Consider the following 25630-nt stretch of genomic DNA (forward strand, 5'->3'; position numbering starts at 1 on the left):
ACATTCCCTTTCTCATAACTAGAAGTATTTCCATGAAAATGTGTCACTTCTACATGCATTGGTTATACCAAGCGTCATTCAAGTGTGCCATTTCATGTATTCGTTATATGTGAACTCACGCACATTTCCCCATACCCCTTTTACTTAATGCTCTGTTGTTTGCTGTACACTAGATGTAGGTAAATGTGATTGCAAGTTTAGTGGTTTTCCAATGGGTCAGCTAAGGTCTGTGTCCTCATTTTGAGTAATAATGAAGAATGGTCTGGCTACCGTTTCTTGGAAAAATACTTCAAATATTGTTGTAATGCTTCTTCGGCATCGTCTAACTGCAGTGTTAACTAAAAGTACCGACCTGGTGTTCGTAGTCTGCATCATTGCCTTAGGTTATTGGTGCATCTAGAGACTTAAATTATTCCAGTAGGAAGTCCCATTCCGTTGATATTGGCGTCTCCCGCAATCACCTGTACTCCTGTAGTGTCGTTCCTATATTCCCAATAGGCTCTGCGCATTGGAATAATATATCCTGTAGCTTAGACGTAGGACTGAGGTCTACTAGGTCTCTACCGGCTATATTCGACTTAATTGTGAGTGCCAGCTAGCTCAGAGGTCACTAGAAAGTTTCTGAAATAAACAAGAAGGGATTCGTTTCTGACAACCGCATAAAACATGACAACTTTGTTTCCCAAGAATAAGAAATCAAATCTCTAGAGTCGTGGAAACAATAGATAACTATTTCACTCAGTCAATCGTGCATGCTTAGTTTCACCAGAGGTGCAAGAGAAATAGAGAGACGGGCGTTTTTAATAAAAAGGTATATATTGAACAGTCTTCTTTCTCAAGCATTGAAAATAAACTGCTACAATAGTAAAGCTTACTATGAAGTACAATGCATATAATAGGAACAGTATTATAAAGTAGTACTGTAAAAGCATGATATGGTTTCTAATCCATTAAGTGCATAAAATGTATAAAATACATACAGTGATAAAAGGATGACTAAAATACACAACTGGTGCTTCTAGAATACACCTACCCCGGTGTGCCTAACCTTAGTCTGGTAAGAGGGAGGGAGTATAAGAGGAGGAGTTTAAGTCTAGGAGTTCTCTGCCCGGAATCTGATTCCAATAATTCTCTAAGAGGTCTAATCAGCTCCGTACCTTTGTTCTAGAATGAAGGAGGGCTTGTATCTCGTTCTCGGGACTCGATTTCCAAGATACCCGTAAGGGTAGCCTGGAAACACTGGACCTGGATTTCTCGGCAGGAGAAATGACAGAGTGTCGCAGTGAGTCTGCTGCAGGGTTGGCTGCCTTCGGCACTTGCTGCTGCAGGGCGTCGGGCAAGTAGATAGTCGATCTGCTCCAAACCACCGTGTGTTTGTTTAGGCAAATCAAGGCATATTTATACTTTGAAGGTGCAGAGTTTGACGCATGTTTGGACTTATTAACGTCACTCTAGGCGAACTTAATATTCAAGCAGGGGGAAGTCCCGGGCTGCTGAAGGCGGGTTTTTCCAAGAGAACGTTGTTAATTCTTGGAGCTTAGTGGAAGTATCCATGCCGTATTTGGGCTATATGCTTTAGGCCAAATATGGTAATGATTTCTATGCCTATATAAGGGAATGATAAAGTATACCTATCTAAGGGCATGAATCAGGAAATTTATACTAGGGTCCGAGATTAATTTACAACACCCACTCCACGGATATTAAGTTCAATAAAGCTAATCTAGCAAGCACTGAACATATCTAAAGCTAGTGTTTACAAACCCACCCCAATACAAAGAATGCATTTGAACTGGGTAAGTAGAAAAAATATTTTTAGCATTTCTACAGTACACAATATACTTAAGGGAAACATTTCTAAGCATACAGTCTTTTTTAGTCTAATTTATGCAATTTGAAAAGAGTCATGAGATTACATTTATAAAAACGTCTCTTAACCCCTTAGCTGCAGCAGCTATTCCGCCGCAGTGCTAAGGGGGAGGGGGGCTGCGCGGCACTCCCGTGCTCGTGACGGAACCGCTCCATCACGAGCCTCGGGTGGGCTGTGCTTGTGACGGAACGGCGTGAAATTCGCGCCGCGCAGGCGCGGCGAACGGGCCGTGACGGAACCGTTCCGTCCCCAGCACAGCCCCCCCGAGGCTACACAGAAGAAAAAGTCGAGATCATTTCATAACATAACATGTCATAGCAATCTTTCTATTAATAGGGATGAGGCCTAAATAGTTCTTTTAGTCAGTCTTCAAAAAATGACTTGTTCTCTAGGAATAGTTCTACTTTAAGCAGATTAGTCTGTGCCAAAAGTTCAATGTTTTGGAAAGAGAGAAAAACTACAACTTTGTTGTGAAAATAGAGTTCCAAATGTTAGAAGTCATTGTTTTGAAAAAATGAAGCCCGAATTTCAGAGTTCAGAGAACACTGTGTGCATGACTCAAAAGTTATTCTCGGTGTCAGGAGAAAACATCAAGTTGTCTAGGCTGGCAAAGAAATCATCTACCACCACAGTAGGTGAAAGTGGAACCACTTGATCCAGCAGATCATATGTGCATAGATGACAAGCATTGCCGTCAGCGCTTGTTGTGGCGTTAGCAATGTTCATATCATATGGTACCTGTGTGCCTGGTGTTACTCGTACCTCACTCTCAGTGAGACTTACTGGTGAGATATCAATGAATGCCGTCATTGGGATCTGTAGCCGTTGTGGGCAACACAATGCATGAGCCGTTACAGGACCTAGCAAGGCATTGACATCTGATGCCAGGACTGATGGAAGTGTAAGACAAATGTCTAACACACATTCCTCTCCGCAAAGCAGGCATCGTAGAACAGGTAAGATGCAATCTTGGCAGATTGGTCTGAACGATAGAAGCCATGTCGTATTCAGATCTCTTAAACGAGCCAAGCCGAGAATCTGTGTTATCCTCTCACGATACCTCTAGGCACGGACCGTCTGTTCCATGAGGTTCTGGGTATCGCCGGTACTGGACTTGCCATATCGGAGCAGAAGAAATAAAAATAGTATTCCTGCTACGAGTCCCAAGATTTGACTTAACATTTCTGAGAAATGTACAGGGCAGTTTGTTGATAATAATGCATGTATCTCTGCAGATGTCCTTGCAACTTGCAGATCATACGTTTCTTTTGATGTCAGTGACACAGATTTTTTCAAAAGAATAGACTTTAGTCTGCTTAAAGTATCAATTGGTATAGAAGAGATATTCAATGAAGGCCATATTGTTGTCTGACTGTCTGACTTGCGAGTTGGATACAATACTTGCATACAACAAGTGACCATGGACGACACACTAACCAGATAAACTTTTCTTGGCACCATTCCACAGCAGCTGTGATCATTTAACATAACGTAACTGCCATTGGATAGCTGCCTGAAAACAGGTTCTATCAGTTTGGAGGGAGTACCGTGCAGGTGACATGAAAGGTTATTCGCAGAATCATCGCAGGCTCCGTGTAAATTAATACCCTGGCACAGAAGTATACCACTTAGTGAATTTTTAAAAGTTTTCCCACTTAGGAATACTTCTTTCCCTTATTCCAACAACTGTGTGTATATGGTAAAGTCCACGTTGACTTAATGTATTCTTTACCCAACCTTTCATAGAGGCCTTCTGGTATATGCTGTAGACAATACTGAAACTGCAAAATCGTCACTGGAATCATGATGGTGCCATGAATTATCCATTCTATTACAGGTTTCTCAGAAACTGTCAATGGTAATCTTTCCAGTTTTTCAATGCTCAGAACTGTATAGTCTGCTCCTCTTTGTGCCAAAGAGATTTGCTTATCTGTAAGGTTAAACACAGTAAACAATGACGTTGTGTTGATAAGCCTCCATGGCATGTAGCCTGAACGCAGATTTTGCATTGTACAGCCTAGCTGTATTATAGAACGTAATTGAGATTGGCCATGTTGTAACATTAGCAAGTCTTGTTCCATTATGTCAATTGCAGAGGATACTATGCTGTCCAATGAATATATTCTGGAGGACAGAGTAGTTAACCCATTGTCCACTACAGAGAGCTTTCTCCAAGTTAATACGATCAATTTCTCGTATTATTTCTGAAGTTTCTAATTGTGTTTTTTTCCTAGCCTCGTTGTACGCAGCATATATACCGGTGTATATGAAACGTTTTTGCTGTGGTGTGTGAGGTAACCCTGGGCGTAGTGGGCGTAGTGGGGCTTCGCGGAACCACGTGAAGTGGGCGAGAAACTACGCCTACCTCCGCACTCCGCGTAGCCCCACTACGCACCGCAGGCCTCCCTCCCGCCCTCCCTAAATACTTTAGGGAGGCGTGTGGCGGCCAGCTACGCTCCGTCTGCGGAGCGTGCGTAGTGCCGAATTCTACGCCTGCCACGCAAAATGCGTAGAAGCCGGCACTACGCACACTCCGTGCACGGAGCGTAGCTGCCCGCCCACCCTTAGTGTGAGGTCCCAATAAGAAATCTCGCAAATCATTGCTTTCTTTAAGTAAAGTCAAGTGTTGTTTAATTTCTGGAAGTGTAGAAGTTTTCAGCCATTCAAGGCATAGTTTCCCTACACTATATGTTGTTACTATCCCTGGATGTTGTCTCTGGGAGTATCTTGGATCCGGCCTGTTAAGAATTAAACCCTGTGTTTTGTTCAGGAATCTATCTTGACAGTTATTGGTGTCTGTGGGCCAGATTAACCATTTTTTTCCAATTAGGACTAGTTCTGTTCAATTTGAAAACATATTGTACGTCTATCTCCCCTTCTGTAGTTTTGTTATTTAAGGTATGGGCTTTTGTATAGACGGTTTATTTAAATCTTTTATTTTTGCTATGCCAAGACAAGAGGTTTATTGCACAGTGTCATTTAAAAACATATGGCCGGGATGCCCGTCACCCCCTCCCAACACAATCCCCAAGGATGGGAAGACGGATGCAGTTTTGAACTTTTGGAAGGCGGGAGGGAGTTACCCTCCCGGCCGTATTTATTAAAAATATGAAACAAAATTAAAACATTAAAATAACAGTTTCATATCATGTACAATTTTTCATTTATACATTACGATGTTTATTGGCTAACCTTAACAAATCTCTAATACAAAGGTTCTCCTAGCCGAGTCTAAACATCCTGCAAATGCATACTTTCTAAATAAAAATTGTACATCCTAACATTACGGGCCAACGGCAAGGTCGTAACCGGTGTCGGATCCCAACTACCAGAACTCCCCCCTCACGTGTGAGGAGCGGGCGCACAGAGGACTGTACCTCTGTGCCAACTTCCAATTTCCCTTGTCTTAGCGGGGGCCCTTACTTAACTCGACGCCATCTTAATGGTCGTCCGAGGACTCGTGTGAGGTGTCTAGAAGGTAGCGTGGACCCCCCTCTCACCCCACACTGTTCATCACATCCGCCGTCGCGGATATCCTGGCCCCGGGAAATTCCTAGGAGGGGCATCGAGCCGCCTCCTCCCCTGGGAGGGGCCTATGACCGCCTTCCCTTCGGCGACCCCATACTTAGTGGGTGCCGCCTCCCCGTTTGAGGGGCTCATGGCCACCTCCCCCCGGGCGCTCCCATCCATAATGGGTGGCGCCCCTCCTCCAGGGATCTTGAAATTACTGCTCACCGATCATGACCTTACCGCCCGACCAAAAATAAATACGACGTTTTGAACCTAATGAAGAGCGGAAAACGGTTAACTGGACATTTGCAATATAAACCTTTATCTACACATGTAACACATCTTTAAACTAGACTGTGATACTCCGCTGAATTTGAGTGAGAAAACATGCTATGAAGCAAATCATTTTATTGCATTCAAAACAATCCAAACTTTATTACACAAACAAAAAACCCTGGAAAAGAGATAATATCACCGCAAATCAACTTAATTGCAAGACTAATCGTTGCCATAAGGGGCTGGTGGGTGGGTCAAAATTGCTCCTTGTTCCGTCGAGGGCTCACGTGCAACGAGAGGGTGCAGCTTCCAAGCACCGGAACAAGAGGATGCTTCTTTGGGTTGTTGCTCCTTTTATTCCTCTTCGGGAGGGCGTGTACCCTCCTCTGGTACGCCTACGGGGCGTGGCCAACGGTGTAGGTGTCTAGGACAACCCCTCTTGGGCAGGAAAAGGCGTGCCCCGGCTACGCCGCTTCGGGCATACCAGCCGAGACACGCCCCCCCGCCCAAAATGGTTTCCCGGGGGGATCCGGGCCCCCAACCATACGTTCGGGGGGACCGAGTGGTCGCCCCTTTCCATATGGCCGGGATGCCCGTCACCCCCTCCCAACACAATCCCCAAGGATGGGAAGACGGATGCAGTTTTGAACTTTTGGAAGGCGGGAGGGAGTTACCCTCCCGGCCGTATTTATTAAAAATATGAAACAAAATTAAAACATTAAAATAACAGTTTCATATCATGTACAATTTTTCATTTATACATTACGATGTTTATTGGCTAACCTTAACAAATCTCTAATACAAAGGTTCTCCTAGCCGAGTCTAAACATCCTGCAAATGCATACTTTCCTAACATTACGGGCCAACGGCAAGGTCGTAACCGGTGTCAGATCCCAACTACCAGAACTTCCCCCTCACGTGTGAGGGGGCGGGCGCACAGAGGACTGTACCTCTGTGCCAACTTCCAATTTCCCTTGTCTTAGCGGGGGCCCCTTACTTAACTCGACGCCATCTTAATGGTCGTCCGAGGACTCGTGTGAGGTGTCAAGAAGGTAGCGTGGACCCCCCTCTCACCCCACACTGTTCATCACATCCGCCGTCGCGGATATCCTGGCCCCGGGAAATTCCTAGGAGGGGCATCGAGCCGCCTCCTCCCCTGGGAGGGGCCTATGACCGCCTTCCCTTCGGCGACTCCATACTTAGTGGGTGCCGCCTCCCCGTTTGAGGGGCTCATGGCCACCTCCCCTCGGGCACTCCCATCCATAATGGGTGGCGCCCCTCCTCCAGGGATCTTGAAATTACTGCTCACCGATCATGACCTTACCGCCACAGGCCGGATAGTTGACCGGCTATCCGGACCCCCCACACTCCTACTAAAGGTCATGATTATATAAACCCTTTAACCATGCTACGAAGTCTCCTATGAGTAAGACATTCCCCTCCCGGGACAAATGAACCCCATCTTCGAGATACATGTTATCGCCCCGAATACATCCATGTGGAATACAGTGCAACTGTGCTGAACGAAACAATCTACCCAGTTTGTTATTGATTCTCTTAACTGAATGATTCAAAGCTGACACAGAGAGGGCCCCCCGCCACACCTTCCTTGGAATCATGTGTGACCATGCTATCATGCACCCCGGAATCCTCTTTGCCAACCAGCTAACAGTGGATAGAACCCGCTCGAGGAGTACTTGCCGACCGAGCGCCACCAAATCATTGCCTCCCAGATGCACTATGAGTATAGACGGCGGTGACCTTGTCCGCCCTAACAGTTCCTCGACAAAACATTGAAACCGGTCAATACAGAGCCCGCCCCTTCCGTGGAAGGTCACCCTGTACCCGTATTCCCCAGCTGCGTGAATCATGTCACCTGCTTTGAATACGTCCGTGGCACGCCTCACGTATGAGTGGCCCACGACCCACACCACTCTCTCTTCAGCCGGTGGTCTTTGACCGCTGGTCCCCAGGTGTTGGGTCGACTGCACAGTCCGCCCCGCCTCGTAAGCTCGCGAAACTGTAAATTCAACAAAAACAAGAAGCGTGAGTGCATGACATTAGCTTCACAACATGTGCAACCGCACATACCTTTTATAACAGGTTGAGGACCAACGCCCCAATTGTTTCACCTGTTCCACACTTTGACCCCTGGCTGTAGCCTCTGTAGCAGCCCCGATCCTAAAGGAATGGGTCCCAAAATCGCCCGGGTTCAGGCCCGCTGCTGCGATTGCCATTGCAAACACCCGCTGAAACTGAAACCTTGTCAGTGGGGTGACGTCAGTGTGTCTCAGCAAGCTTCCCCCCCATGTTACAGCCCTTTGCGCTAAATATTCCTCAACGCACTTCACTGGGCACATGGGGGACCCCCGCATGCGCTGGACAACAACACTGTCCCCTATAGCACCTTGATCGGTCTTGGACATGGCTATTGTGATTACCATAGAATCACCCTTGATCAAAACGTGATCCCGACACAGTCCCCCCCCCACGTCCTGCTTATTTTTTGCCACCAGCTCGCTCACCCGCATAGCCCCATGGAATGCTAATGCAAAAGCGGCTCGGAATAGCACTGCCTCGGACTGGGAAGAACATGTGGCGGATAGTACTGACATCAACAAGGACAATCTCTCTAGCCCAATCGGGCACCTCACGTCAGCTTTATGACCCTCGAGGCGTTGCCACCCACGCAGCGCCTTCTTTACCAGGAAGGACGATGTGGGGTCCTTGATGCCATGCGCCTGCGCCATGAATGCAATGGCGGCCCGGTGCCTATTGGCCGTTGCCGCAGATCGGCCTGCCTTGTGGAGTGCCACTAAAAACTTCAGGACATACTCCTCCTGACCCCACTTATCCCCTCCCACTGGACCCAAAAAAGCACTATAGGAACGAAACGCCCCTTCGTATGCCTTCCATGTCCTGGGGGCTGAACTTGCTCCCACGAGGTCCTGTAATCCGGGGCACCGAGTAACCAGAGAGCTTCGGGAAATGGTGCTGCCATTAGGTCCGCGGAAGGTAGATAACCCCTGAAGGCCTGCATATGAGAACGAGAGAGTGCATCAGCCGCTTGGTTCAACACACCCGGCACGTGCCTCGCCCTCCCTACACTATATGTTGTTACTATCCCTGGATGTTGTCTCTGGGAGTATCTTGGATCTGGCCTGTTAAGAATTAAACCCTGTGTTTTGTTCAGGAATCTATCTTGACAGTTATTGGTGTCTGTGGGCCAGATTAACCATTTTTTTCCAATTAGGACTAGTTCTGTTCAATTTGAAAACATATTGTACGTCTATCTCCCCTTCTGTAGTTTTGTTATTTCAGGTATGGGCTTTTGTATAGACGGTTTATTTAAATCTTTTATTTTTGCTATGCCAAGACAAGAGGTTTATTGCACAGTGTCAATTAAAAACATTATTTGTTCAGGTATAATGCAGGCTCTGAATAAAGCTTCCAGATCTTGCACCTGCCATTCTTTTGTGCCCAAGACAGTTTTTGTCTCGATGTTGTCTTTCCAGAAGTCGTAACCAAAAGTGGACAACTTAACATAAAAGTTTGCAGAATAAATTTGTTTGGTATTGGTCAACATTATTTTCAATCCTGTCTTATTTACATTTTTGAAATAAAACGTTTCTGGATCTGTAACATTAAACCCTGAGAAGTAAGGAAACATTTCATAAAATGTTTTAGAGCTGCCTTTTTGTGTTGTTGGACAATGTTCCCTTTGATTATACATAAAAACATTTCTCGGGCTTGCAGATTTGTGCAAATAGTGATGACCAAAATGGTTAAAACAATACATTTGTTCATAGTCTGATGACCCTTCTAGATAGTCATGTTCAGTATATTTCACAATCATTTCTAAATCTGACATCATAGTATTAATTGTCTCAAAGTCCCAATCATTAGATAATGTGCTGGGTGTTACAAAGTCATTCACAGAAACCTTGAACTGATGTGGAATCCTCAGCATCTCTACCGGGCCATAGATATCATAATCCGTTCTATCCCATACTATACCTCCTGGTATAGGGATGGCTGTGATGTTTACTGATGACAGTTCTCTTTTTTCAACATGGGATGATTTGTGCGGTTTTAGGACCAAGTTGATTTTCTGACTTGCTGTGTCCATTGTACTGTATTTTCCATCTATCATTTGCCCCAGGCTTAAAACCAATATTAGCCAGAGCAGTAGGAAAAATGCACCTAAACCAATCCAAAATTCAGTCCATGGTGAAACCAGATGTATTTTTTCAAGTTCATAAAAAAGTTCTGTCGTTTTTTCTTTGAGAGATTTCTTTGTTGTTGTATCTTCAGGTTCACTTGGATCCTCAGAAAAGTTATCAAAGTTGATGATATATCCCGATGCAGTTCTATCAATTGTTTGAATGGCATCGGGGTCTGTTGAAATTGCTGGAACTGATTTATTCTTTGTCATGTTAGTGTATTCAGGTGCTACATCATTGTACACTGGTGTTTCTGGTCGAACAGATATTTGGGTCTCAAGAGGCACGAGTTCCATTGCTTTGTTGCATAGTCCTTCTTTTCTTACTGCAGGTTTTTTAAAGGTGATAAGTCTTTCAGTTTGAACCTCTTGGATTGTAGCAAGATGTGGCTGTCTGCTACATCTTGGGAGTCCACTTGGCCTACTACCTATTATTGGCCACATGTTGTCGTTTTACCAGGTCAATGGACACAACTCTGTTCTCCTTTTTACCAGCAAGGGGCGGTAGTACTACTGATCTCGTTCCTTGGATTGCTAAAACAGGTACTGCTTTTCTGTAAGAAGGCCCAAATTCCTTCTTCACCGCTGTCTTTTCCCTGACTAGATCCCCAATCTTTGGAATCCAGATAGGTCTTGCTGGGACAGGTGGTTTATCTTCAGTGGCTGTTGGCTTTTGTGTCATGTTACTCAGACTTCTTCTTGTTTCATTTAAGTCCTGTAAGACAGCCAAGCGATCTTTGACATCAAAGCGTTTCTGTTTTACCACTGAAGTCTGACAATAGAGATCCTCGATTATCATTCTAGTACCAAATAGTAGCTCATAAGGAGTGATTCCCACTCGAGAATTTCTTGGCAGATTGTTAAGACTACGTTGGACACTTATTAGATGTTTGACCCGCCCATCACCCGAACCTAATACCTTTGCTGTTATGGATTGCTTTATGTCACAGTTTTTTCTTTCCACTACCGCATTACCCTCAGGATGGAAGGGACTAGAATACTGCAATGCAATGCCCAAACTAACCATGGCCTCTTTGTAAGCTCGAGAGCTAAACGCAGGACCCTGATCAGAATGTAGCGTGCCTATTGAGTATGTGCCGATAAAGACTCGCAAATCCTTTATAACAGTTCTGGCGTCTGCCGAGTGCTGGGGCCATAACCAAATAAATCTCGTCCTAGTAGTTGTGGGACTGCATTTGTCTGTAGGGACCCCTGCGGGTAGGCAGCCTAATGCTGTCTAACAGAGGTGTCTGTATCTGGCTGGTTACTCTGTAGTCATGTGTCTGGGGTGGTTCATTTCTGAGATCTCTGTTGCAGTCTGGGCAATTAATTGCGAAATTGTATACATCCACTCCCAGTCTCGGCCCCCAGTAAATTTTTTCTAACTCCATTAAAGATTTCAAGACCCCTTGATGTCTCAGACCCTCTCCCATGTGTGCTTCTTGAATCAAGAAAGCTCTCCGCTTCCTTGGAATTACTCGTTCCCCCACTCCAGAGATTCGAGCAAAAGGAACGGAGTTTGCATCAATTATGTATGTATTTCCGAGTGGATAGTTTAGAGGTAACGCTGCTTGATTGCCATCCATTGAGGCTTTTACTGCTACTAGCGTTTCACCATCTATCGATCTTTTTGAGCGTTTAATTGTAGCTACGGAAGCCGCTTGCACAGCTGACTTCGCAGCTTCATCAGCCAATGAATTCCCTGCAACGTGAACGCCATCACGCTGATGACTGAGTGTATGTATCACGTGAGTCTTTTGTAGTTCTTTTTGTAAAAGAACTACTTGTTCCAATCTAATGTCATTTTATATTTTTTGCGCACAATGTTATTCATCAGTGCTGCACTGTGTGAGTTTTGCACTGCAAATATTTTGCAACAAGAGTTTAAGTGTCTGTAATCCAATACTAGACGATATGAATTGTCTGGTTTGTATACAGGAAACAAAGGATTGTTCATAGATGAGGTGCATGTTTCAATCACCCCTTGGTATTCAAGTTGATTTAAAATCTCCCTGACCTGTTTTTTAGCTTCTTGCTTAACTGGGTACTGCCTTTGTGCAGTGGGCTGGTTTTTTAACTGGATTTTATGGTGAGGGGAATCCTCATCCCATCTTGCGTGATTTTTATATAATGCTGGAGCTTGGGCTACTGCCCATTTTCTGGCATATGTATATTTTTTATGAATTGGAATGTGATTAGAGAAGGCTGGCATAATTATCTCTTCGCCATGTGGGCACTCCCTGACAAATTCAGGTGGCCAGTTTTGTTCAGCTAGACGAATGTCATAGCCCTTAGAGAGTTTCTCCCAAAAGAGTGCTCTTATTTTCTAGTTCTGTCCCCCTCCATCCGGAGTGTTACTTCATATAACGTATGGGGTATACTAACCCTGGTGTCTGCAGTTTCAACCTGAATGCATTCATTCAGTCCACTGTCTCCAGATGATCCTTCAGGATCTTGCAAACTATGGTTACTTCTGCTGCGCTTTCTAGCATTGTGTGAGCCCACTCCCCGTTCTTGAGTTGTGTCCTCAAGATCCTCGGCATGTCTGACTTTTATGCTTGCTACCTTCTTTTTGGAAAACTGAGCTTTTTTACTTTGGTGAACGGGTTCCTTGTCTTTGGACTTGACGCGTTGTTCCTTGTGTTCTGACCGTCCTCTTCTTTCCGATTTCTGCGAGGAAGTCTGAAAAGATCGAGAGGGGCGTGCATCATTATCTTGATAGCTATCAGGTTTTTTCAAATTATCCCTATTCCTAAGATTATATCTCTTTTCAGAGGGCTCCCTTCGGGGAGACTTGTCTCTCTGTTGGGGAGATCTTCCTCTGGGTTGAGAATATTTTTCTCTAGGAAGAGTTTGTTTATTACTCTCCCATTTCTTTTTTGGAGTAGTGAGATTATTCTTAATAAATGTTTTTTCAGGATTTTCAGTTAGTTGGGGCTTTAATGGTTTTCCACCCAGACTATCTCTACCTAATTCTTCATATGATTTTTCAATAATTCTAGCAAGTTCATATGGTTGGCCTGCTACATCTGTTTCTTTTAACTTCTGTCGGATTGCCACAGATGCTGCTTCACCTCTAATGTTAGCTAATTATATAGCTGAGACCTGTTTGAAATCTTTCAGTAATTTCATAACTAGATTTAAGGCTGGTTCTGGGCCATATTCATTCTGAATTTGTCTCAGAACGTCTGGTATTACCGCCATGGATGGTACACCATGTGTTTTTGTGTAGATTGAAGCAAAGACTGTACCCCAAGTGTCACAGTCCTCCACATGCGGTGCAATCCCCATTGGTAAACAGATTGTCAGAATTCTGTGTTTTTCATTAGCTGTACTATCGGGGAATACTGCCTCTATTTGAGTAATTTTTTGTGCTAGCCAAAACGGAATTTGTTCCCTTTTGGCAGGTAACTTGCCAATGACTGACTGTATAGTCTGTGGTGTAATTTTGTTTGTGTTCCCCGGGTACGGGGTGTGTTGCAGAATTTTTGTCGCTGGTTGGACTGTTAAAGTCCTCATGACATATTGAACCAATTGTCTATATATTTTTATTAATTGTTTTAGCTGAGCTAAAAGTTCTCTATCTGACATTTCTTCAATGTCAGGATGTGGTGTATAGCTGGCTAGAACTGGCCATGTAGCTCCTTGTCTACCTAGTGGTCCGAGCCTGGTAATGTGATTTTGATGTTTTAGGGTGCCATTAAACCAGAGCTGATGCTCTTGGTAAGTTAGTGGAATTTCAACGTCCTCAAAAGCAACGTATTCCGCTTGAGGTTCCTCTACTTTGTAGTAGTGGAACTCCTGTGTTACTGGATTTGCTTGTGGAAAAGTAATCCATGAATAGAATACCTTTTGATTTAGTCCCCCGCTCCATGCTATTAGAAGTCTTAAGCGAGATGGGTATGCCAGCTGAGATTTTATCCCTGGTCATGCGATTACACGAGGCTAATCATGCAAAGATCCAGTGGGGTAGGCATGGCCAGGTATCTGAGGAGTTCCCAGTGGACACGCTGATATTATCTAAAACCCCTAGTGGCCTCCAGTGTGCCCTGAACATTTGTGAGGACTTTTGCAAGGATCGTGGGCTTGAAGTAAATGTGCCAAAAACAAAGCTCATGACTTTTAATCCTCACCCCAGCTTCAGAAGGAACTTTTTCTTGGATGGCCAAAAGGTGGAAATAGTATCAGACTTCGTCTATCTGGGAGTTCATATAGACAAGGTTGTTAAGTGGAAGAAACATACGGAATTGGCGGCCCTCAAATTCCGCCAAAACACAGGTGTCATTAAGTGCGGAGCATAAAAAATCATTGACTAGACCAATCAAGCCAGCACTTCAGGTATATGAGGCCAAAGCAGTTAGCTCTGCGCTATACAGCGCTGAGCTTTGGGGCTATGACAACCTGGTACCACTAACACTCTCAGAAAACAAATCCTCCGAAGCACACCCATGAAGCCGCTACGTTGCGAGTTGGGTAGGAAAGCCATATCTGATATGGCTAGATTGCGACCCATACTATACTGGCGTCGCATCTGGGTCACTCCTGAACTCGCACATTACGCAAGGGGCTTCCTGGATGGTAATCAACCGTGATAAGTTCCACAAGATAGGTTGGTTAGGGGATTTGCGTAGATCTTTGGGGACTTTGGGTATGAACGAGCTTTGGGAGAAACCAGAGGAGGTGCAGTTCCCGGCCAAGGAAGTTATAAAAACAAAGTACTGGGAAACAGTAAACCATAGGAACTGGAATGATGCTGATGCTTCTACTTTGGAGGGCCAGTATCGCGAAGTGAAATCTTGCTCTTCCCTCGAGTCCTACTGGGACAATATAACTAAGCCCCAGGAAAGGAAGTTATACTTCTATCTCAGGGTGGGGTCTATTCCTATTAGATCGCTAACTGGAAGATGGGCCGAAGGTACTCTTATCTCTGTCCATCTTGTAAAGCCTGCACAGAGACCATTGCTCATCTACTGTTTGTATGTGCGGCCTACTGTCTACCCCGACGTGTCTGGTTGAGGGCCATGTGCAAACAGCTTGGTACAAGGGACAGTGTTGTGACCCTCAGAATAATACGTACTAATTCTTCCTCCACCATTGCTGTGGCTGTTGCGAAATATCTAGGCTGGGTATAGGCAATTAGAAGAACTTTCCTGGCACAACAATAGGATGTTTAGAGAAATGCAGTCCTTTTTCTGCCCCTCCAATTAGCTATTGAGAATCTGCCTATACATTGGTGTTGTATCTGTATGAATTTTGTGGTTTCATAGTGAATTTTAATGGAAGTCTTGAAGCTTTATTTTTTAACATTTCTGTGATTGTAAATAGGTTTTTAACATTATTGCTGTGAACGTATGGTTTTATATGTGTTCTGCTTTTGAGTCTTTTGTACCTCGAATAAAGCATACTTGACTGATTGACTGAGAATACCTCTGTCTACCGATATTCATGTGCCTCTATCACAAATATAACTTTACCACCTCTCGATGATACCCCATTTTCTATAAGTTTTATAGTGATGGTTTTCCTTATATTTGCCAGGATGAATATAGCATCCTGGAGAGCTGTGTCATCTAAGACTGCTTGAGCTGCTATTCTAGCTCTCTCCCTTTCGTTGTCACTCTCCGCCATTTTTATTTACTAAAAGTTCTGCAGAACAATTTGCAAGGAAACAAAGATTAGGTGCACAATATTTTGGAACACTGTATCCTTCAACGTTGACTAAACCAAAAACTAATACATAGGATTCTCGTCCCACTAAGTTTTGGCGGATATTATGCCCTTTCAGCCACTCCAGGCGTCTATTGGAGTTTTTACGGGAAAGAGGGATCTGTGTGAAAAGCACGACTGAGTTACACTAGTATTTAGCGTTAAATTATCGCCTTACCAAACGTTGGGTGCCATGTAGTGTAGTTCCTATATTCCCGATAGGCTCTGCGCATTGGAATAATATATCCTGTAGCTTAGACGTAGGACTGAGGTCTACTAGGTCTCTACCGGCTATATTAGACTTAATTGTGAGTGCCAGCTAGCTCAGAGGTCACTAGAAACTTTCTCGAATAAACAAGAAGGGATTAGTTTCTGACCACCGCATAAAACATGACAACTTTGTTTCCCAAGAATAAGAAATCAAATCTCTAGAGAATCGGAAACAATAGATAATTATTTCACTCAGTCAATCGTGCATGCTTAGTTTCACCAGAGGTGCAAGAGGAATAGAGAGACGGGCGTTTTCAATAAAAAGGTATTTATTGAACAGCCTTCTTTCTCAAGCATTGAAAATTAACTGCTACATTAGTAAAGCTTACTATGAAGTACAATGCATATAATACGAACAGTATTATAAAGTAGTACTGTAAAAGCATGATATGGTTTCTAAGCCATTAAGTGCATAAAATGTATAAAATACATAAAATATATACAGTGATAAAAGGATGACAAAAATACTCAACTGGTGCTTCTAGAATACGCCTACCCCGGAGTATCTAACCTAAGTCTGGGAAGAGGGAGGGTGTATAAGAGGAGGAGTTTAAGTCTAGGAGTTCTCTGCCAGGAATCTAATTCCAATAATTGTCTAAGAGGTCTAATCAGCTCCGTACCTTTGTTCTAGAATGAAGGAGGTCTTGTATATTGTTCTCGGGACTCGATTTTCCAGATACCCACAAGGGTAGCCTGGAAACACTGGAGCTGGATGTCTCGGCAGGAGAAATGACAGTCTCGCAGTGCGTCTGCTGGAGGGTCGGCTTCCTTCGGCACTTGCTGCTGCAGGGCGTCGGGCAAGTAGATAGTCGATCTGCTCCAAACCACCGTGTGTTTGTTTAGGCAAATCAAGGCATATTTATACTTTGAAGATGCAGAGTTTGACGCATGTTTGGACTTAATAACGTCACTCAAAGGCTCATTTCTTGGAAAATGGCGGGCGTTCTAGGAGAACTTAATATTCAAGCAGGGGGAAGTCCCGGGCTGCTGAAGACGGGTTTTTCCAAGAAAACGTTGTTAATTCTTGGAGCTTAGTGGAAGTATCTATGTCGTATTTGGGTTATATGGTTTAGGTCAAATATGGTAATGATTTCTATGCCTATGTAAGGGAATGATAAAGTATACTATATAAGGGCATGAATCGGGAAATTTATACTAGGGTCCGAGATTTATTTACAACACTCCCCTCATTTTCTGGAACCTGACATAAGAGAGCAGCAAGCATCATGGCTCAATACTGGTACCATGAGGTCCATTGACTGCTCCATTCTTACATCATTTTTAAACACTAAGGTGTGTGTCCACACTCGTTCTCCAGATGATACAAATAGAGTCAGATAGTTATGTCTGTAAATAGTTTCTCCTTTGCAAATATACAAATGGGTTTTGAGAAATTAATTATTATTCACTACTTATTTGTAGGCTTATATCTAATGCCTAAACATTTTTCATGATGAAGGGCGAGAGATACTTGAAACATCCAAAATCCAATTTTTGAATCTGTTAGTTTCAAGATTTACATTTTATTTCTAAACTCCTACATTGAAAGGAAGATTCTTTGGAAAACAAGGACCCAGCAACGAACAAGAATGATCGGAGTATTATTGCTATAAAAGCACCACCAAACTAATAACAAGATTAACAGAAAATTAAAGTGCTTAGTACTGCACAGGATAGCCCCTTGTATTACACTTCTTATGTTGACTGCAAACAATGTTTGGCCCGGTTTCACAAGCCAACTAGAAATAACTCATTGATCTGTATATTTCATTGATCTGAATCTGGTTATTACTGGATATTAGAACATTGGAATGTGGAGCATTCCATTGAATACAATGGAGGGCTTCATGCTCCTAGGGGCCGGGAAAGGCCCACAGAGCAAAATTCCAATGTTTTCACAAAGGCCTGGCTCCGAGACGCCTTTGTTTTATTTGTTAGAACATTCTGCCCTCTAGTGGCAGAATATTCAAATAGCCTTCTAGCCCTTCGTTGCTGGGCTATACCGGCTATTAAAGTCCACCTCCTTTGTTAAAGGCCTTCGCCTTCAGCTCGGACCTTTAACACTGGAGCGGGCCTTTAATAGCCGAAATAGCCCGAGCCCGCTACGGTGGGCTGTAAGGCTATATTAAAATATTATTGTTGCTAAAGTCTAATAGGTTCAGGGTACTCCACTGAGACATGACTTCTGAGGGCCTCCATCATTGCTGGATTCGCTTCTTGTCCATTCTCAGAGGTAGTATTGCTGCAGAGGTGTGTAAGTAGTGTTTTTCCTGAAAACCCCCTAATGTCTTACTCCTTCAGTCGACAGAGGGCCTTCCGTATCTGTTCTTGAGTACCTCCGTTGTGTGTTTTCAAGGCACATCTGTACACCCAGAAGGTTCAGAGGCAGACTTCTCCATGAGTTTTTTCATTGTTGATGCTCTTAATATCTAAACTTGAAGAACCCCAAGGAGTAGCCTCGTCTTGGTTTCGCGTGATCTCCCTTCAGCCTGATCTCCCTTCCTTTTAAAAAAAAAACATTTTTATTGTTCTTTTACATTAATCTGTTGATCTCCCTTCCTGATCCCCACCCTGTATCTGCTCTAGCCTCCAACACAGAAAACCAGCAGCTTCTTACCAAGCTGTCAATGACATTGTTCATATGAAGAACTGGTCTGATGTTGTTCTGTTGTCCAGAGTGGTGTGGTCCAAGCACAATCTGATCTCCTTGTTTTTCTTGCCATCAAGTTGCTGAAGCACAGTGACTCACAACACTGAAATGCTCTCTGCTGCCTTCACTCCGTCTAGATAAGCTTGTACGTCTGAGGCATAACACATTTACCTCTTTTTCTTTAGGAGAATGCCCCCTTAGTGCTTCTTTCAAATTTAAATGTGCCCATCTGTAAGGTCCTAACTTGCCCACAATCATGAGCACTGGTATTGGTGAACTTCAGCGGCCCCATCCCTAAAATACTTGTAGTAGCCCACCCTGGCATTGAGAAAGCTAGAGAGACCGAGACCTACAAGTTGGAGGCATGTAAACTTTGTCTTCCAGTTGTGGTAAATAAAAATATTACCCTGTCGGAATTTCTATACTTAAACAAAGGGCCATGCATATAATGAGAGGCAGAGTCCGTGGTGTCCGATTCAATAGGGCTTTATTTCAGTAACTCGAGTTAAGGGAGAATCGGGTTGCATCACCACTAAGGTTCAGGAAGGATCGTCATCTGAACTTTATTTACAGAGTACATTATTTATACTTTAAACATACTTTACATTGCATGGAGAAGGCGGAGCGCTCCAGGCGGAGCAAGCGAAAGAGAGAGATAAGAGCACATGGGCGTGTAAAAGGCGTTCACTTGAGGAGTCATAGGTGTGTCATAGGTGGGTGGATACATGGAGGGGGTCTGCGTGGTCAGCTTGAACCTTTACCCTACTTGTGTGCGCCACTTGGTCATGACGTGGAATTGACGTGTAACTGGGGGAAGCTGGGGGGAGCTGACTTTCGTTCTAGTAGAGAAGCCTTGGGTGTCAGGACGACCTGCACGTCTGGTATTATCTGATAGCTTGAGTTTGGAGGATGTATGGTCTGAAGTAAAGGTCGCTCGAGCAAAGGTTGCTCATCACTAAGAGCCAGTGTGTGCATATATTTCTTCTTGCATTGCGTGGGGGCCACGGGCCTTCTATGGATGCGAGTTCTGTAAATCACTTGAATGGAGACAGAAAGGCTAGGCCCTATATTCTGCAGGCGGATTATGTTTACCTTCTTCATTAAGCAGGAATGTGCTTCTGTGGAGCAGAGCAGATAACTGTAAGCAAAATACTGTCTTGGCAGGCCGGGCTGGGCCCCTCTCGGCTGAGCAGGAAGTATGCGAGAGGTCAGGGATACATAGCTAAACTGCAGCTTTCAGAGTGTCTGGAGGCTTGGAGCCTGAATTCGGGTCCTGGCTCGGCTGAGCCACAAAACGGGTTCACCTCGACTTTTAAACGTGCACCATGCAAATACATTGGCAACATAGGCCTCAGTGCAGAATTAACGTTTCTTTCATGGAGGGCTTGGTAACTGACATTCTAATGTTGGACGGAAATACAGAGGCATTATTATTACAGGCATGAGAGTGAAAGTGTATGGGTGACATGAACATACATAGGGTACATGCAGGGGACACATTGGCCACGTAAAATTTCTATTTCCTCATTCCCTCCTTGTCCCCTACTGTGCCCTTCAGGACACATCTATATTCATGATACCATATATCTGATCATACAGCATAATTTGTTTGTCTTTTTTCTTTTGTATGCGTGGATGGGGAATACAGGCAGTGGCACACAAGCCGCAAATCGCCGGGCCACATTGCAGACAGAGACAGCAACCGAATATAATAAGTAGTATCATTCCTAGGAATGACAACACTGTCCAACCCCATCCTGATATTACACTCCAGAGCCAACCGGACCAAGTCCATGGGTCTTGATGCATCTCATGAGCTATCTTGTGGAGTCTTGTTATTGCTGCATACATGGAAGGCGCGTTATTAGGAATAAACACGCAACAACTGGAGCCGATCACTCTACAAGCTCCGCCCCTATCTGCCAGGATGACGTCAAGAACAAGGCAATTCTGAAGAACAACAAGTCTCATGGCAGATTGCTCCTCGGTCAAGTTCGCCAGGGCAGAAGTAGTCTCATTCACTACTGCTTCTAAAGTTCTTGTTAACCTGCTTATGAGTTTACTGTTTTGGACGGGACCTATGAATCAGAAGTATCCTTTAATGAAATCTGTATATTGCTCCCAAGCTGTCTCAGTCTGATCAACAACTGGGGAATCGGTCTCCCTCCTGTGTCTAACATGTACTAGTCGTGAATCTCGATGATAATGGGATGGGGCTAGAAAAACGGGCGGCAGCAGGAATGCTATATAACATGTCCCACCCCAGTCTAAGGGCAGACGTACATAGGCTGTCTGACCGCAAATGAAATAGGAATGGCGGGAAGCTTTGAAAGTAGACTTTCCTTTATCATTGAACTCGACTACAGTATTACAATCACTGTGTCTTAAATGCACTGATCCTTTCTTTCTAGCGCACAATTCACCTTTTACTGGTAGGACTGATATGAACGGTGGACCTGTATTTTTCTCGGACTGGACATTCAGAATCATAAAGTTAAGGGAAGCATTTCCTTGTTCGTACACTTCATTTTCTAGATCGGTCCCTTTCCTTTGGGGAAGACCGTCTTTGTCTGGAAAACATGCCTCGTTCATAACGGTATTCAAGTTACCCCATATCCAGACACCCTGAGAAACTGCAGACTTTCTGTCTAATGATGATATTAAAGCAAACCATGCTCCGCACGAACCATTGTGGGAGAACGGAAAAGGAAAAAGGGGCAGAACTCCCTTCGTTTTCTGATAAGGTGGGAGTCGGCCACATACCCAGCAATTCGTTACATTGCTGGTCTGATGAGAATGGTGCAACATTCGAATAAAAGTATTGTTACGCAGGGCTAGTCGATATGACAGTTCATGGGGTGGCAGATCACTGAATGTGTGCTCTACAGTGTCATTAAAGGAAGAGTGTATACGTGAGGCAATAGGAGGAAAGAAAACATGTAGTGTCAAGCTGATACATATAATCGTTATACTTAGAAGAAACATAATAATCAGAGTTACTATACATCTACTGCGTAAAATCTTGCAGTACTTTTCTTTCATTTCTCTCTTTCTACTATTCTGGTCTACGATCTTATACATGTCAGGAACCTGTCTAACCGATTCACCACCTAGTGGACTTAAACAATTAAACGCTGTCTGACTTACTAGACCGTAATTTAGACCTATAATCTTGTTGCGGAGTCTTTTCTAGCAAAGGGGGCTTTGAGTCAGTATTGTCGGGACAGTCTTTAGACTTGATCAAAGTTCCGGAATCTCCAAAGAATTTCTTACAGTGCTGGGCGTGAATCCAGCCTTTGCGTCCCTCGACCTTGACGGCAGTCCTTGTGGTAAGCAGCACTAACTTCGGTGTTTTCCAGCGCGGCTAAAGAGGGCTTGATCGATCAAAGTTCCGAATGTAGACTAGGTCACCAGGGACGATGGTATGCTCTTTGACTTGGGTGTTGTCGGGGAAGGCGGCGGCAACCTGTGAACGACAAGAGAGTAGTGCAGACATCAAGGAAGCCAGGTAATCTGTCAGCATATTACTGTCAACATCAGTTATTTTCTTAGGCATAGGCGTGCCCCACATATTCGGTGGTCTACCAAAAACCACTTCGTAAGGAGATAGGCCTGTTCTGGAATGAGCTACCATACGCATGTAAAAGAGGGCAACCGGCAAGGCTACCATCCAATCCACGCCTTTTTCTGCACAGACTTTCGCTAATTTCGTCTTAAGTGTCTGGTTATGACGCTCGACGAGTCCAGCTGCTTCTGGGTGTCGTACACAATGAAATTTCCATTGATATCCTAACAGAAGGGACACTTGTTTCATTAATTCAGAAGAGAATGGCTGACCGTTATCTGAGTACACGACACGGGGCAATCCGTACCGTGGGAAAAACTCTCGTACCAATTGCCTGGCGGTGGTCACAGCAGTATAATCTGGGACTGGATACGCTTCTGTCCATCTCGATAGTGCACATACAACTACTAGGACATACTTGTAACCTCTACATCTGTCCATCTGGATATAATCCATCTGGAGGACTTCAAAAGGATGGTCAGGAGGATGAAATCCACCTTGTTCCACTGGAATGCCTTTGCCTGGATTGAACTGGCAAGAAATCATACAGGTACGTACTTTCTGTTTCGCTGCTGCACGCAGGTGCTTGTTAAACCAGATATTCTGTAAACTGTCTAGCATTGCCTTTTCTCCTAAGTGTGCTGGACTATGTGCTGTGTTTATGATGACTTGTACCATAGAGTCTGGGAGAAACCATGTAGCTTTGCCTTTAGTCATCCAACCCTGGTCAGTCTGGACCCCTCCTTGTTCAGTCCATTTCTGTATTTCATCTGGAGTGGCATGTGTCTGTATGTCGAGTACATCTTGTGAAGGATCCCTGACTGTCATGCTGTTTGTCAGTGATGGTACTCCTGTCTTTGTCGTGTCTGTTGGTGTCTGGGCTGTAAGTTTGGCTGTTCGGTCTGCCAGGTCGTTACCCTGGGAAATGGTGTCTGTAACTTTCGTGTGTGCTTTGCATTTCAGGATGGCTATGGCTGTAGGCAAATGTATTGCTTCTAACAGAGCCTGAATGAGGGGACCATGCTGAATTTTGGCCCCATGAGAGGTCAGGAAACCTCTCTCCCTCCATAACACTCCGAAGTCATGAACAACCCCGAAGGCATACTGTGAATCTGTATATATGTTCACTTTCAAGTTCTTGGCTTGTATGCAGGCTTGTGTCAGAGCGATGAGCTCTGCTGTTTGTGCTGACAGTGTGTCTATTCTTTGTGTCTCTATGACTTCAGTATCAGTGGTCACGGCATATGCGGCCACTAACTCTCCTGTGCTTGTTCTCATGCATGAACCATCTACATAAAGTGTCAGGTCAGGGTCTGGCAGTGCAATGTCTGTCAGGTCTTGTCTTGGTTTCGTCACCGTATTAATTACTTCCACACAGTCATGTGGTGCAGTGTCTATTGTGCTTGAGGGCAAGAGTGTAGCAGGGTTGAGAATATTGCTTCGTCTGATCTCTGTGTGGCTAAAATAACGTCAGTTCATATCCTGTCAGTCTCGCTACAGTCAGATGCTGTGTCTGTGTCCTGTTCAAGAGAACTTCCACTGCATGTGGAACCTGTACTGTCAGGGGGTGTCCTAACACTATGGAGTCACTCTGTCTTATAGCTAGGGCTGTTGCTGCAACTGATTTCAGGCACGCAGGCAGAGCCTGGGCCACTGGATCCAATGTACTAGAAAAATAAGCACAAGGCTTGTGTTTTCCTGCTTGATCTTGTGTGAGGACAGATAATGCTGTTCCATCTCGTTCAGTGACAAAAAGTGTAAAAGGTTTGCTGTAACAAGGAGTCGCTAAAACTGGTGCTTGACATAAGGCTTTTTTCAATTCTTCAAATGCCAGGGTATGTTCTTGTGTCCAAGGGAGGACAGTCGAAGACGCTGCCTCCTGTGTTGTCAACTGTATGAGTGGTTTGGCTAGATAGGCATACTGGGGAATCCATTGTCTACAGTAAGAAGTGAGGCCAATGAAGGCCCGTACTTCCTTTTGTGTCTTGGGCTGTGAAAGGTTAGCAATTAACTGTATACGTTCTTGTGTCAGCTGTCTACCCCTCTTGGACAGCAAGTGTCCAAGGTACACCACTTGCTGTGCACAGAATTGCAACTTCGAAGGGGACACTTTGTGCCCCTTGTCAGCCAGAAAATGTAAAACTGTCAGTGATGCATGTTCACAGTCTGGTTCTGATCGTGCTGTGATCAGGATATCGTCTACATACTGGAGCAGTGCAGTGTTGGCAGGCATGTGAATACTGTCCAGTTGTCTCTTTTTTTTTTTTAATTTTTATTTTTGGTGCAAAACAAAGATATTAAATACAGTGTCATCCATCGCATTTCCATATGTAAGTTACTAGGTGAATGAGGTGTTACAGTATTCACAATGGCAAAACTTACAACATCCACAGTAATATAGAGCATTGCGAGTCTCGTCGACGATGTGATGAATAGGAATATACTTGTATCGAAAAAATACAGTTTGCAATTTTATGTTTTGTTGGCTACTATCTGTCTGAGTTTTGCCGTTCACAGCTTGCAATAAACATAAAAACAGTAAAAACAGCACACTTTAGTCCGGCACGTACTTGAGGTAGTAGCTTTCGGCACTCGAAGCACAGTCCATCTGTGAAGAGAGCGATGTATTGTTGCATAGCCCCCTAGTACCCACTCCTTCCCTTGCCACCTCCCACTGCTGCGCCCACCCACCGCAGTTGCGCTCGCCCTATTCACCTAGTTACAACCCAATCAACGCTCCTCGCCACTCTCCGACCCTCCGTCATCATCTTCCTCCAACGGTTCGCAGATATCCCCCCTGTATGCGTTCCATGATTGCCACACCCCGTTCCATTTTCGCGGGTTACCCCTTAATTTGTACACCGCCCGTTCAGTCAACATGAGCATGTCCATGTTGCGGAGCCATTGGGGCAGCGTGGGGAGATCAGCCGATCCCCACTTCTGTGCTATATCCCGTTTCGCTGTTACCATCCCCACTGTGACCCAGGCTCTTGCATAAAAGGTGAGGTCAGTCGGCTCCCAGATGTTTAACAGACAGAGTCGTGGGTCTAGGGTGAGGGTGGTGTGAAGAGCTTGGGCCATCGTGCGTATCACCCGTTGCCAGTAGCCGACCAACAATGGACATTCCCACACCGTGTGTATGAAGGTCCCTTCTGCCCCGCAGCCCCTAAGGCAATATGGATGGTCCGCCCTGTGCAGTTTGTGAAGTAGTGTACGGGTGTAGTAGATTCTGTGAAGAAATTTTAGCTGCACAAGGCGAAATTTAGATGATATGCCTGCTTCACGGGGGGATGCCATGGCTGCGTTCCAATCATTGTCATCCAAGTCACCCACTTCCGCCATCCATTTATCCTTCAGTTTCCCCAGTGGATCAGGCATATTGTTAATCAGCTTGCGGTATGTCAGCGATGTCGCCCCTTCTTGCATGAAGTCAGTAAGTAGCCGATCCTCCAGAGGGGAGGATTCGGGCAGTGGTGTGTCCGGTGAGATCGCTGCCTGTAGTGCGTGTCGGACCTGGATGTACCTGTAGAGCTCTGTGTTCCTCAACTCATATTGGTCCTG

At 44.6% G+C, this 25630-nt stretch overlaps 1 pseudogene across 1 annotated transcript in view; it reads left to right on the forward strand.

Annotated features, from left to right (window-relative positions):
• The window catches only part of LOC147717659 (E3 ubiquitin-protein ligase TRIM39-like), a 327519-nt pseudogene that overhangs the window by 119921 nt on the left and 181968 nt on the right, over nt 1-25630 (forward strand). The window lies entirely within an intron of this gene.

Source organism: Lissotriton vulgaris, chromosome 5 (genome assembly GCF_964263255.1).
Source record: "Lissotriton vulgaris chromosome 5, aLisVul1.2, whole genome shotgun sequence".
Lineage (NCBI taxonomy): Eukaryota > Metazoa > Chordata > Amphibia > Caudata > Salamandridae > Lissotriton > Lissotriton vulgaris.